The 15307-nt window shown below is 43.4% G+C and overlaps 2 long non-coding RNA genes across 2 annotated transcripts in view; both read left to right on the forward strand.

Moving 5' to 3' along the window:
• Positions 1 to 10424, forward strand: part of LOC144781240 (uncharacterized) — a 163951-nt gene extending 153527 nt beyond the window's left edge. Inside the window, exon 2 of the long non-coding RNA XR_013600919.1 lies at positions 9448 to 10424. This is a non-coding gene — a long non-coding RNA (uncharacterized LOC144781240). The remainder of the gene's footprint in view (positions 1 to 9447) is intronic.
• Positions 1 to 15307, forward strand: part of LOC144781241 (uncharacterized) — a 697348-nt gene that overhangs the window by 323516 nt on the left and 358525 nt on the right. The gene's annotated exons all lie outside the window — the stretch shown is intronic.

Genomic DNA, 15307 nt, shown 5'->3' on the forward strand with positions numbered 1-15307 from the left:
GTTGTAAAAGCAGTAGCCAATTGCCAATTTACATAAAATAAAAATCAGTTACCTGCATGTTACATAGTGTACTTTGTCACGCATGATGATATCATACCCTTTGTGCCTAACTTTGTAAGTCCCCCCACTTGTTGTTGTTTAGGGCTTGATCCCTGGTTGCACTGTATATTTCAGCCGCGCTTGGGCACAGATCGATTCAGGCAGGATACCTGTCTCGGATTCCACACACTTGCTCCATGAGTAGTATTTGTAATAACTGAGGTAGAACTCCACAGAGAAACAGAAGAACATGGCTGCTACCATGCAGGACTCTCATGTGATGGGCTACAAAGCTGAGTGACACTGGGAGCAGATACACAGGCTGGTTGGGCAGCTACCCCTGTAGAGCATGGACCATGCAGGTGGTGACTGGGAATAGAGAGCGTTACTGACACGCATGGCACGCTCTTATATGTTTTGGTGATGTTGCATGTGCACTATGTCAACATAATCTTTTATTTTGTACTTGAAGTGGCCTGCCTTTTGATGTCTACACTAACTTGAGCTTGTTACAATGCAGGCTTACAAAATAAAATGTCCTCAATTTACCCGTAGTTTTCTGTTGTTACAGGTTACAGAAGAGTTTGTTTCACTCTCTGAGTCATTCAGCATTAGGTGGTAGCTAGAGATGCACTTTAGAGTAACCTTGTGCAGTTCCTCAGATATGGAACAAAAGACCACTGCAAGAAGTGGCTTTTGTTTGCTTCCTGAAATTAGAATGGAGCTTTTGTTTAAAATTTCTGTGCAACAATCATAGCAGCGAGTAGAGAAAGCAACTCCTCTCTGTATCGACTACTATATATGAACAAGCATTGGCAGAGACAATAGGTTTCGCTATATAACTTCTCTTTGCTTTGTTGTTCTTTTATATTATTTTTTTATTGCAGTCTGTGCTGCTATCTAACTGCATTATTTTAATTTGTAACAGTTAATTATAATGATGAATGCCTTTTGATGAAAACGTTAGTGTTTATGTTTAGATACACAATAATTATATATTCCATCTGCAACTGTGCCCTTTTTTGAAACCCATACATTACTGGATATAAACAATTTCCTAGTTTGTCCTTTCAGGCACCAGGGTCATGATTTGACTGTTGCAGCAGGTGCAGTGGCACAGGAGCCGAAAGGTCTAGGAAACATACTGAACACCGATAGTTGCTATATTTTACTACTAAACAAGCAGTGCAAAATAAAAGCAAACAGCTAGTTAAAGACATCAAGCCGGGGCTTAAAATTAGCATATCGTTTGTTGCACATGTTATTTTGCAATCTCAGCTGAAACCCGGGGAAGAGGATGTGGCATAAGGGCCAGAGCGGCCAGCTTTGGAACTGTGGAACCGGGTCCGAGACACAGCGTTGCCTCAACACCCTGTGATTCTGGGCAAATCATTGAATCTCCGTGTCTATAAAAAATGAATGTGTCCATGTGAAATATAAGTGGCGCTCATGTAACGCGCTCCAAAATGTTTCGATCGTGTTCATGCTATAAAAGCAAGTTTTTTTTTAAAACTCTGTAAAATAGCACACAATTGTGTTCATGTGGGTAGTCAAGAATATCTGTGGAGTTGAGGTCACCAAACAATAAATTATCTCACTCTCCTGCAGTGATCAAGAGTAGGCACAGGGCATCCGAGAGTCATAAATCGGTGTAGGTGGTTTATGCCATACTGCTTTGTGTAGTAGTTATAAACACAATGTATTTACCCAGAAGCTGGATTCAACCCAAAATTTAAAAACGAGGTAAAAATCACACTGAGTGGGGGCACATGAATTTTCCCTTTTTAGGTCTCGCCTAGGCAGCACGCATGCGCTGATCTAGGATAGCCTTTAGGCACCGGTCTTCACTTTTGAAGCACTGCACTCGTGCTTGTGGCGGCATCCACCTTGCGGGAGCGAGCAGCGCCGCGGCCACGTTAATTACAAACATATGGCCGCTGCTCGCTCCCGTAATGTGGATGCTGCCACAAGCATGAGTGCAATGCTTCAAAAGTGAAGACCGCAGATCGTGATGCTGCTTGCGTGTGACATCAATTGTTGTCAGAATTCTCAGACTGAAAAATCCCCTCCCCTGTTGTTGGTATGCTAACCGCTGCTTTACACACCCAACAGAGATAATCGTGCCTTCTACTCTCTTACCGATCAGAATATCTCAGCTCCCCCGCGCTCTGTGCCAAATCCATGCGTTATAGATGGGAAGTATTTTTCTCATAAATGTAACCATTTCGTATTGATCTGTATTTGAATTTTAAATTTGTATGTTTTTTATGCTGTGCTTATATGATCCTTTTAATGGCATCAAATAAAGCTATCTTTGACAGATGGGAAGTTCCCTGGTGCTCCCCACAAGTCTTCATTACAACCCTACCAGATATCCCCATGCCACAGTCTACAACACAATGTTACGAGCCCCTCTACCCGTCACTTGCCTGTGACTGCAACTCTGGAATAGATCCGCAGGGACCTCGTCCATTCCGCCTTTCCCCAGAGTGTGCTGCGTGCTAGTCTCTCCTCCGGACAGTATCTAAGGTTCCTCCTCCGGCAGGCAGATCATGCTGTCATACTTCTGAACGCCCTGTCCTTCAGCAAGGTTCTGTTTCCCAACTCTGTCCTCCGCTTCTGGGGATTGCTCTTCTCTGTCTTCTGCACTCAGAATCCATTCCCCTCTCTCCTGTGCTGCCTCCGCATACTCTCTGTCACAGCACATACCCTCCTTGACTTCGGCTCTTATTTTATTAGTCACATCGTATTCCAGGGGCCTGTGCGGGCTGACGAGTAGAATATCAGGCCGTGAACACTCAGGGTCCCTGGGATCCCCGCATTCTATGTCATACACTGCACTAGTGAGTTCCCGGCGACAGAACTTGTAACTAGTTAATAACTGATCAGAATGTAACTGAAAGAGTCAGCTTCTAAAGAAGAAATGTGACCGGTCTGAAACTCACATACATAAGCCAACAACTTACAGATCCCACCTGAGACATAAGTGTTGTCAAAGTGATGAGGACTATAGGTCACGCACTGAGCTCAGTTACTTTCTTTAGTCAACCACTCTGTAGCCTGATTCTCTCCCTCTGTGTAAAGGTCTGATATTTTGGTCTGGAACCACTGAAACTCTTTTGATCTTGCTAGCTACACTGCCAGATCCATGGACAGGGCCACAGTGGCATGCTTTATGGATCAGCTTTCTAAACAGGCGGAAAAGCTATTATGACCTACTTCCTCTTGGATTATTACATTTGTTAAAATGACCTTGTTTTGCATTTTTAATCATATTCTGATTTTGTATTGTTCCTCTAAGCATGCATTCTTTGCATATGTCTATTTATCTCAGATTGATTAAAATGTTTGATATTCTTTTATAATGGCGAAAAATGCTGACTTTTAAATGAGGCTCCAATCACTTTTGTGAATGGGACTATCAAAGAAAATGCATACTCAAAATTCATGTTAAACATTCCCAACTTCAACTTAGTTGATACTGCCAAATCCATAAGACCCCACCTCCAGTTCCCCCACATTTTAAGCCGTCAGATTTCATTTCCATTTGATCAAGCTCTCCCTGTACATTGGATGATTAGGACCCTCAGATTGGGTGATGTGAAAGAAGTATTAACCGGATATTGGACGGTGCTTCAATTACAGTGATTCCAGGCCAGGGAAAATAATCAAACCCATATCAAGTCCAAGCACCAAGGAGGTCCCAAATTCCCAGGAGCATCATATTCATCAGCATTTGAAATTCATTGCTGGATCCAGCTTAAACAATGTGCAGCTATGACCCTCTTTGACAATTAGAGTCAGCCCTCTTCTGTTCTTGAAATAGAAGTGTAAATACCTTAGCAGGGTGTTAAAGCCTAAGATATGTTAACATGAGGACCAAGTATCGAAGCAATTGTTCACTCACAAGATCAGACATTACTGGGATTATTTTTACTTCTATGTTGGACACTTAGAAAATCCCTCTCCTTTAAACCCGCTAATTCCTTGACAGTGCGGGGGAGCGGGGTGAGCGCGACGCTGCGGTGCTCGTGACGAGACCAGGCCATCATGAGTCACGGTGGAGCTGTGCTCATGACGGCCTGGTCTCGTCGCAACCCGCCCACTCATTAATACTTCCGCACAGGCGGGAAATTAACCGCCCGTGGGCGGAGCAGCGGCGTTATGACAAGACGAGGCCGTCATGAGCACAACTCAACTGTGACTCATGACGGTCTGGTCTCGTTATGAGCACACAAGGGGTTAAGCAACTAGTTTCAGTTTATTAGGTCCTTTAGTGCTTCCACCCTAACATTTTTTTTAGTGGCACAAGGCACTCCTTGCTTGAACTAATGAAAGTCCAAACATGGCAGAAATACAATTGGCAGCTACCTCTCCTATCACTTGTTTACTTTATGCTTGTCTTTGACCCTGTACAGTGCTCCTATGCCTTTTGTCAATAGGTCTCACCTTTAGGACCTTATAAGTGTTAGGTATCCAGCACAATATCCTTGGTGCAACAACATCAACTGTTGCATGGCTAAACACTTATATGGTCCCAAAGGCAAGACCTATGGGCTTTGCCAGTGCTTGTTTGTCATTGTAAGACACAGTACGAGACAATAAAAAGCATTCTCTCGTATCAGTGCTATTCTATTGTACTGACCAGAGCAGCGCCTTCTGCACCCCAGCTGTTCTGGGTGCTGGATGCGAGTACTGAGTGGGAACGGGAAGAGGGCTTTCAGTTTAAGATTACCAGCCTGCAGCCAGGAATCCTTAAAGATCAAATGTGAATGCTTCTCTGATATAAACCACTAAAAGAAATCTAACCCGCATTATCAGTTTCCCTCGGTTATTATGAATGAATTAATGTGCTACAGCGCTTATGCCTACCAGGAAAAAATGTAATAAAAGTGGCAATACTTTTAAAGACGGTGTTCACAACATAATGTGCTAGTGGCATCAATAAGTTTTAGGTAAGTTCTTAAGGCCATATTGTGTGTCGTAAAAATGTCAGACAGTACAAAAGGCAATTGTTACATTGCTGCCTTTACTCATAATGGGGCTGGAATGTTGCAGGGCAGGTTAACAGAAACAACTAGTTATTTGGAGATCTTTAAATAAGGATAAACACGTATGAGCATAATTAAATCTCCAGACACTTGCATATAAATGCAATGCATCACGAAAATTAATTAAACCACTGCTAATATTCTTATAACTCCATTTTGGTCAGTGTCCAGCTTTTTTCAACCTGAGCAGAAAGCAAAATTTTGTTGTTTTCTTGCAGTAGTGCATGAGTTATCCGAGACAGCATGTGTTTCCTTTCTAAAATGGTGGCATGCTAGCCCCTCACAATACAAGCATACTAAAGTAAGAACTATTGGCTTTGTCAGTGCTCACATTCCTAATACTATAGTGAGGGCGCTGTGATTTGCCATAACTATCTTTCTAGACTCGAATGCATTCCAGTGTCACTGTAATCAATGAAAATGTTAAGCGTTAGCAAGATCCCACCCCCGGGAGCCCTCAGAGTCTAATTTCTGTACAAATCAAAAGCTAATCACCATGATGTTCCTGGTTGGTGTTAGAAAGACCAGGGCACGCCACCATGCTGGGGGAGACCTCCTTAGGGGAAAGTGCTCAGTTCACAGCAATCATGCCATTTTATATTTACCAGTATGTAGAGACAAGCTTGCTGTAAAAAAAAATCTAGTAATTGCATTTTCACAGCGGGTTTTCAAACAGCAGCATTTTACCAGAGCAAGGTTAACATGTTCCATGGCAATCATAAGAAAGTGGTTATTTTTAAAGCAACCTTGATTAGAGGAATGTCATGATGCTTTGAAGTGAAGACCAGTGGCGGCTCCTCCATAGGGGCTTTGCCCCACTGCTTTCTCGGAGTGCCAGAAGCAGGAATATAAAATGGTAAAACCACCATTTTATGTTTCTGCTTCTCGCACTGCGAGAAAGCAGAAGTAACTGGTTGTGGGTGGGCTGGTTGACGATCCTGTTCGAGGGCAGGGGGGAGTGGCTTGCCCACTGTTGTGGGCCCTGACTGCTTTGGTCTGCCTGGGGCCGACCAAAGCAGTCCTGCACACTCTCCCTTTTCTCTATGTAGGCTGCATGCAGGATGCTCAATATACACAGTTCTCAGTGGACGAACAAGCGCATCAAACAAACAAATAATGTGTCTGCATTCAAAATGTATTCTGAAAAATTATGGAAGTCCATATGCAATGTTACAGAAGAGATGTCTTGCAAAAAAAAAAAAACAATTGCACAAACAAATTATATGTAGTGGAGGAACAAGCTCGATTACTAGCTATGGTCTCAAGCTCTGTTTTTAATATAAAATCAGCGCCTTGGGTGATCATATCACTGAAAATACAAGATTTGAAAACAAATATTGTTGTCTACTGGTGCTCGGCGAAAACAATTTCTATGGACTGGAATCTAGGAAATGCTAAAGTGATTCTGGTGTTTTACTCACCTGTGCAGGTCATTTTCTATCAAAAAGTTAAAAAGAGGAAGTTGCCAGAAAAATAAAAAAAAGAAAGTCCCTCAGCAGAAAGCAATTCTGGTATTTTACTGGGATTTATGACGTTACAACGCAGGCTATTACAACGCCTGCCTTTACAACGCGGTTTTTACATCGCAAACCTTTACAACGCATAGCGCTCAGAGGTGCTGGATAGTGGTAAGTATAATTTTCTATTCCAACTCCAGTCCCCGTGGACACTAGGGAAGGTGTTGGATAGAAAATTAAACTTATTCCCTATCCTAGAGCGCCCCCCAGCGCAATGCGTTGTAATGGTTTGCGTTGTAATGACCGCGTTGTAATGGTAGTGCGTTGTAATAGTTTCGTTGTAAAGGTTGTTCACCTGACCTCTAGAGGTCGTTTTATATCAAGACAGTTAAATAGAGGCAGTGGAACAAAAAAGTCCCTAAGTGAAACAAACAAGTCCTAGGGCTGATCTCCAGAGCCCACAAAGTACATATACATATAAGTATATACTAAAGTATATACAAGAGGTCTCGAATGCTCGACCTAAAAACAAGATCAACCGAGTGGCAAGCAGGAAAACAAATGGAAAGTTTGAGACAGCCTGTAAGTCCCTTTGAAGAAATGTTTTTACTTACAAAAGACTTCACAAGCTCAGCATAAGCACTGTGCAGGTAAAACCTAAAAAAGAATCAAAGTGGCCAGGGTTATGGGCGGGCCAATGCAGAAGAACCATTTGTTAGAGGGGCGCTGACAAGTCGTTCTCTTACTTCAGGCCTAATAGCATGAGATATATGGGGGCTGTCCATGACTTGGCATATAACTCTGAAAAGCAATAGCTGCAACCAGCATTAATTTAGGTGGGATTTTGACTAATTGTGTATGGATAAACTATGATTAGAAAATATCTCACATGCAATCTAATAACTGTTGGCTGAATTGTTGACAAATTATATTTTAGTTAGAACATGATTAGAAAAGAAGATATTATAATAAATGTTTGCTGTAAAACACTTGTATTTGTGTGGGCAGTAACTTTAGGATTCATGCAGGACCTCGCAAAATCACTGATGAGAGACCTCTGATAGGTTTGTCTGACCCCTGACATTTTTATCTATTCGAGTATACTTCAGCAAGGGGACTGCCACTTCTCCTTTTCCCTGAAAAGGTCACTGTTTATTTCCGTACATTTTTGGTAACACAACATTACAAACTGCTTCTGTAGTTGTAACACACCCTGAATTGTTACTGCCTTGTTCTTCTACCAGAACACTCACCCCGAGTGGGCTGGGGATGCTCAGACGTGAGTCCCAGGCTCTCCACACCACTGGAGTCAAGCTATCCAGGCTGATGAAGGCTGATAGCCAGAAACCGGTCCTTGGATGCTTGATTCCGGTCTGGGAAAGACATGGCTTGGTAGTTCGGACTGGACTGTTCCCATGAGGCACAGGGTCAGAGCTGATTTGCATATAGCCAGTGTCTAACCCAGGGTGGTGTGGAGTGCAAAAAAACGATGGATTTAGGCCCAGATCCTTGTACTGGGGTGAATGTATGACATTGTTCTACAATCTGTCCATCAACTGTGTTTTTTGCAATCTTCACCAGAACACTCACCCTCTCTCAGCCGTAGACCACCCTTTAGTCTGTGCCCAGTTTAAAAAAAAATCCTTAATAACTTAGGTCAGTGGTTCCCAAACTTTTTTGACCCTCGGCTCCCTTGGCCTATTGGCCGTAAGCCGCGGCTCCTCATTATGTTACTTTTTTTAGTGGGTGAGGGGATGTAAGCCCTGCCTCGGGAGAACTTCCATTTTTCTCCCTGAAAATAATTGCCATGAAGCTCATGAATGTATTATAATCATAGATGCAAATAAATAGATATATAGCAGTCGTTTAATAAAACACTTTTATTGGTTTAGCCACAGTACATTCAAAACAAAGTTAACCTTACATGCCAGGGCAGGCATTAATAGACAGTGTACCACCGTGACTGTTCATGGGCAGTAAGCAATTAACCTGAACTCTTTATTTAATCATATTAAATATTTATATTTAACTGGTAAAGTTCAAGACTGAGGATACCTAAATTCAAAAGATGTTGAGGAAAGTCATGTCAGTGACCTCTTAAAATTGTACTGCATTCTAGTGTCAAAGACTACATTATCCGCTATACATACCATTCCTCAAAAATGCCAAAACATTGAGGGTAAAAGAGAGAAAAAGATCAGAAAATCTTCCACACTACTTCTGGACCATACTTGCAACTCTTAGATTTAATTTTCCACCACTAGGAACAGTTGGACCCCCCCTCCCCCATTTTTAATTGGTTTACTGGAAATATTTAATTTTGGGAATAAACTGTTTTTTTTGTTCAAATAAAAATGTCCTACAGATTTCTGTTAAGAGTGGGATATTTTACATTCAGCACAAATGTAGTTGATCTTTTCCTGACATTGCTCCAGAGAAGGAAAAACAAGCAGTTATCTCTTGCATGCTCTTACTATAGGAATATGTTCAATATTTGAGCCTTGAGGTTTTTTATACTAATCAGCTCAGATTGCCCACATCAATCACCACAGATTTCTGTCATCTTTTTATGTTGTAAAAATGCAGACCTCCTGTTCAGAGTGACCATTAATTCTGTGTTTAAGAGCTATGTTCAAACATGCTCAGAATTTTAACTGAAAATACAGGGCTTGCCCAAAATCCTCCAGGAATCAGAAGGTGCCATGGAAAGCTTCTCGCTGCACCATTTTGGAATGGGACAGGTTAACTAACTGATGAAAACTGTGCAGAGAAGTATCCCCCACGTGCCACACATCAGCAATTAGCAAGCAGAGTACAGTCAGTTTGACTGGCAGGCATTGCATTTATTATTATGCAAATGTTGCCAGATAAGTTAGCAAATGTACATTCTGTCTTGACAGGTGAGCCATCGTGCAGGGCTGCAGAGGGAAGCAAAAGAAAAGCACCCAGGATAGAGAGGACATAAGAGGAGGAGGTCCTGTCGCCTGCAGAGCACACCACCCCGCCACCATCACCACCACCATCACCACCACCATCACCACCACCACCATCACCATCACCACCACCACCATCAATGCCACCAGCACCGAGAGCCAGGACGCATGCAGTGGCCAGCCTCCAGCAGATTGAGGAGTCCAAGGAGGACAGCATAGGACGACAACAGTCCACGGTGGCTGAGGGTGCCAACGGTGCAGGCTCACAGTCCTCCACAGAGCTCACCCACACATGTGCCAGACGCCGCAGGGCACGAGCAGCCAGTCCAGCTCCACAGAGCGAGGATGAGAGTGTGCTCGCCGGTCTTGAGGGGAACATGCTCAAGGTGCAGCGCGTGCAAGGCAAAGCCATAAGATCAGTCCAGCGGCCGATGGTACAGATGAATGGGCACATGCTGCGAATAGAGAAGGGCATCTGTTCCATGAACAATACTGTGGCTGAGGGCAAGTTGTAGGGAGAGGCAGAAACTTGACAACTACACCAAGACGGTGAACCGCCTCTCCACTGCCACCTCTCTGCTCTGCAGGAGCTTGGTGGCCATGCAGTAGGAGATGGCCCACTGCAGCCATGATGTGGCAAGGGGGGGATAGTGAAGAGGCTACTAGCCGCAGTAGCATCACGCCACCTATCACAGAGTCCAGGGGGCGCAGCGAACGGCTCAGCGCTGCCACAGGACAGACTGGCAGTTATGACAGTGTGCCCAAGGAATGCAGCAGTGCAGCGTGTGTGCGCAGGAAGTAATGCCAGCCATCACATGGTTTACCGAAATGGGTGGTGTAACCCGTTTTGGTTTTGGAAACTGCATTTAAATTAGGCCTAGCATGTGACGCCCTTCATGTTGTGGTGGTGTGCTATACTAATTAAACAACATCACTCACTTACAGTAACTGGCTGTGTCTCCTTACTTACTCAGAAATAGTTGCGTGTTATCTCAGCCCGTCTGTGTCTCCCATCTGGTGCTGCTGTCACACCTGCTGCTCTGTGCTCTGGCTGTGGACAGTCCTCACCCTCGTCCTCAGAGTCAGTTAGTTCCACTGCTTTCTTTGTGGCAAGGTTATGCAGCATGGCACATGTTGCTATTATTTTGCAGCAGATGATGGGGCGGTACTGACGTGCACCTCCACTTTTGGAACCTGCTCTTTAGAAGTCCAAAGGTGCGCTCCACAAAGTTGCGCGTGCTTTTATGTGCCACATTGTATCTTCTCTCACTTGGTGTGGAAGGGTTGAGGTTTGGAGTTAGGATAAATGCCCGCACGGCATATGCGCTGTCACCTAAATGGCAAAGGAAGTGCCAATAATAGGAGTCACCAACACATTCATCCAAGGTATACATCAGGGTGTGTCACATTGATTTACCTAGCAGGTATCCTTCTCCAAATTCACCCCCAGCCAGACGTGTGTAGATCCTACTGTTCCTGATTATGTAGGAGTCATGGGTACTCCCTGGAAATTTGGCCACAATGTCAATGATGATGTTGTCCACATCATATATAACCTGCACGTTGATGGAATGCATAGATTTGCGGTTCCGGTATATGTATTCTGTAGCTGCATGTGGTTGGATTGATATGTGGGTCCCATCAATGCACCCTTTTACATGTGAGAACTGTACCTTTTGGTAGAAATCCAGCTTTGTCTTCTGCAGTTCCGCCTGTGTGCTGGGGAAGCGTATGTAGTGATGCATTCTCTGCATCATGGCATCCAAGAAGGAGTTGAAGAAATGGGACAGTCAACTCTGTGACACACCACCTGCCACAGCTATCACCCACTGGTAGCTTCCTGATGCAAGTAGGCGAAGGCTACAGAGCACCTGAACATGTGTTGGTATGGCGTGCGCCCTTGGCGTCTGATGCTCCAGAAGTGGGTGCAGGTCCCGTATCAGGTCTAGGATGGTTTGGGGGTGTAGCCTGTACCTCTCATGTATTTCAGCCTCAGTCATTTGGAACAGCGTAACACGCAGTCTGTACACTCCAGATCCTCAGTTCTGTTGCTCGCAAACGTAGCCGCCTTGCTATTACGTAGAGGGCCACCATTGTGTTCACACTGTTGCATTTTGGGGCTGTTTATATGCAGTGCACCTGATTTCCACCTGCTTGGAGTCAGTGGTAATTAGCAACTCTTAAATACCGAAAATTCGAATATACGGTATTACTGAGTTTTGGTACATCGCATTTGTGATTATTTAAGGATTTCTTATTTACTGATTCGGTATTTAGGGGTTTTGGTGTCTGTAATCGCTAAATAAGGAATCGGTAACTGGTTTCCCTTATTTTTACCGATTCTTTATTTGCAATGGCGTTCGGTGTTACCTACATCGCACATGGCTAAATACCAGTCGGTAACACAGAAATGTAACGAATTTCGGTATTTAGCCACCTACATCTAGCCCTAAATTACTTGGCTGCTGCAGCAACTTGATATAACTGGTCTTCAGGGTTGTGACAAAAAGTGAGGGCGCTGCCAAACACATATCTACAAATTGATATTGTGTTTAAAAAAAACTTGTTTTGACAGGCCTGTACTGAGAGGGGAAAAACAACGTACCTTTTGGGATGAGATTGTGCAAATATTGGTTCAAAACAATTGTTGCAGCCAAGAATTCTGTCTGCATCGTAACACTTATTTTGCTGCAAGATGCACGACTCAGGCAGCCCCACCTATTCATGGAGTGAGAAAAAGAATACAGAAAGATGAAAGAGGGTTTCCAAATGTTCCTGCCTGCTAAGTTCTGAAGCTGGGGTGAAGGTGTCAGTGTTAGGATCAATGTTCCCTCTAATTTTTTTCTATGTGTGTGGCAGTGGAGGGTCTCTGTGCGCTGCAACCATGGCTATGTGCGCCAGGAACCAAACTGCGTGTGTCTGCGGCGCCAAATGGCACTCAAAATGTTTACTTTAAAAAGTGAAAAGATGGTGCATTTTCACACATACAGGTCCACAATAAGGGTCTTAAGGGCAGTTTGCAAGTTGGATAATCACGCCATTACATGAATTGGTTACACTGGCAAGTACACTTCAAGTTTAGAAAAGCACAAGACTTCAATGATGGTACCATCATAAGATTTTAATAAATATTCTTAACTGGAGCACAGTTCATTGGGTGGGGAAATGTTGCAATCCTATACAATATCACATATACACAAGAAGGGAGAGGGCTGTTCAGACACGTCAAGTGGCGTCACTAGATGGGTGACAGGGTTGCTTCTCACTACGATCCTTGCATTTTTCCAGTGCTGATAAACTCCATCTACGTCAACTTTCCCATTCAGGAGGTAGGCCTTTGTCCTCATCAGCATATCTAAATGCTTCTGCTCTAGTCTATTCCTTAATTTACTCTTAATAGTATTCATGAGGCTGAATCCTCATTCACAGTCTGCACTAGATGCTTGAAATGTTGCGCAGACATCAAAAAGCTGAGACACCACACTATACTGAGCAGCATTGCGTACAGTGAAATTCACCATGTCTTGAAAGGTGGTAAATAACCCACCCTTTACATGTTCTGCCACCACATATTTATAGTTTCTGTACTGTCGAACAACATCTTCTGGTATTTCACAATCACCCAGGGCCAAGACATTTTTATACTTTTCAAAAAACGCCAGAAGAATTACAAACTATGCATGGGACCGGTCTAGAGGCCCAATAGGAAAAATTACCAAATAATTACCTGGGATTCCAGCCTAGGACAAACAGGGGTGTGCCCATGTGTTCCATTATTAGCATCCATTACCTTAAACTGGTCTATAAATCTGAATCCCAGGGGAAAGCAGCATCACAGAAGGCGTAACACAAAATGCAAACTGTGCAAATGGTTGAGGTGGGTGAACAAGGTAACCCACAGGCTGGCTGAGAAGCACACAATCCATCAAAAGATCCCACCTGAAGATGCTGCAGTGGCGCGCAAAAAATATGATAACTACGTTCAAGCAATTTTCAGACAACCATAAATATGTCAAGATAACTGAAGAATGATGGACCTGCTGCAGGGAGATCTAAGTTTTGCCTACTGGAAGTTGACTCATTAAGTAGACAAGGAGGTTAAAATGCCTGATGAAAAGCTGGTGAACCATGCAGATCAAAAATCACATGCAATGTAACTACGTCAGTGCATTACTGCTTCTGTCAGAAAGCTCATTTTGTTACTTGCAGTTTATAACTTTAAATCCTAATATAGAACAGTAATCTATTAACTACCAAACAGCTGCATTTCAATTCATTGCAATGGCAGAAAACCTGCGACAGACCACCCAAGCAGAAGAGTAACAGCTTTTGATTGTAATAACTTATGGGTGTTTTTGAACAGTAAATAAAACATTTTTTAAAACGGAGCCTTAAATTTAAAAAACCTGCATCAAGAGGAATAACCTTCAATCGTGTTTTACTTGCAGAGATGTTTACATATTCCCCACATCTTCATTGCTTTGATTTTGTTCACAAGAAAATGTCACCCTTAGCCATCGAATGCTAATCACAAGTACATTGACATTATGAAAATGTCACATAAGCAATCTGAAACCTTGGTCCAGCCTGAGGCGCATGATATTGGCATGTTATTCATGCAACAAACGTCATGTAAAAAAATGGCAGACTCACAATTCCAAAAATGGATACCCTAAGGAGTGAAATGCTTTTGTTCTGTACACATACGGAAATTGTGGATTCAAAGCTGCTATCAAATGAAGGAAAAGGGAAGCACACTGAAATAAAATAACTGCCTAAGATCACACAGTTTGGTCAACTGGGGAAGCTGGCAGTCTGTGTTACATCAAAGAGTATGCTTTATATTTAACTATTTGGTGGGCTACATCAGTACTGTACATTAAATAAATACACGAATAACGTGTCAAATCAAGTTGTGCAGGAACCCATTCTGCCCCTATATTTCTGTATTCTGTATTTTGCCTCTGTCCCACTCATTTTTGTGCCATTCTGCCCTCTGTCCTACTCGTTTTTTTTGCCTTTCTGCCCTCTGTCCCACTCGTTTTTTGTGCCTTTCTGCCCTCTGTACCACTCGTTTTTTGTGCCTTTCTGCCCTCTGTTCCACTTTGTTTTCCCCTCGTTTTTTGTGCCTTTCTTCCCTCTGTTCCGATCGTTTTTTGTGCCTTTCTGCCCTCTGTGCCACTCGTTTTTTGTGCCTTGGTGCCTTCTGTCCCACTCGTTTTTCCCTCGTTTTTTGTGCCATTCTGCCCTCTGTCCTACTCGTTTTTTGTGCCTTTCTGCCCTCGGTCCCACTTGTTTTTTGTGCCTTTCTGCCCTTTGTTCCACTTCGTTTTCCCCTCGTTTTTTGTGCCTTTCTGCCCTCTGTCCCATTCGTTTTTCACTCGTTTTTTGTGCCATTCTGCCCTCTGTCCTACTCGTTTTTTGTGCCTTTCTGCCCTCTGTCCTACTTGCTTTTTGTGCCTTTCTGCCCTCTGTCCCACTCGTTTTTTGTGCCTTTCTGCCCTCTGTTCCACTCGTTTTTCCCTCATTTTTTGTGCCATTCTGCCCTCTGTCCTACTCATTTTTTGTGCCTTTCTGCCCTCTGTCCCACTCGTTGTTTGTGCCTTTTTACCCTCTGTCCTACTAGTTTTTTGTGCCTTTCTGCCCTCTGTCCTACTCATTTTTTGTGCCTTTCTGCCCTCTGTGCCACTCGTTTTTTGTGCCTTTCTGCCCTCTGTGCCACTCATTTTCTTCCTTGTTTTTGTGCCCCTTTTGCATTTGGTTCCGCTCGTTTCCCCAGCTGCTGTGGCCTTTTGTTTAAGTATTGCTGTTAATCAGAGCCCCTTCA

The sequence above is a fragment of the Lissotriton helveticus genome, chromosome 9, assembly GCF_964261635.1.
Source record: "Lissotriton helveticus chromosome 9, aLisHel1.1, whole genome shotgun sequence".
NCBI classification, from domain to species: domain Eukaryota; kingdom Metazoa; phylum Chordata; class Amphibia; order Caudata; family Salamandridae; genus Lissotriton; species Lissotriton helveticus.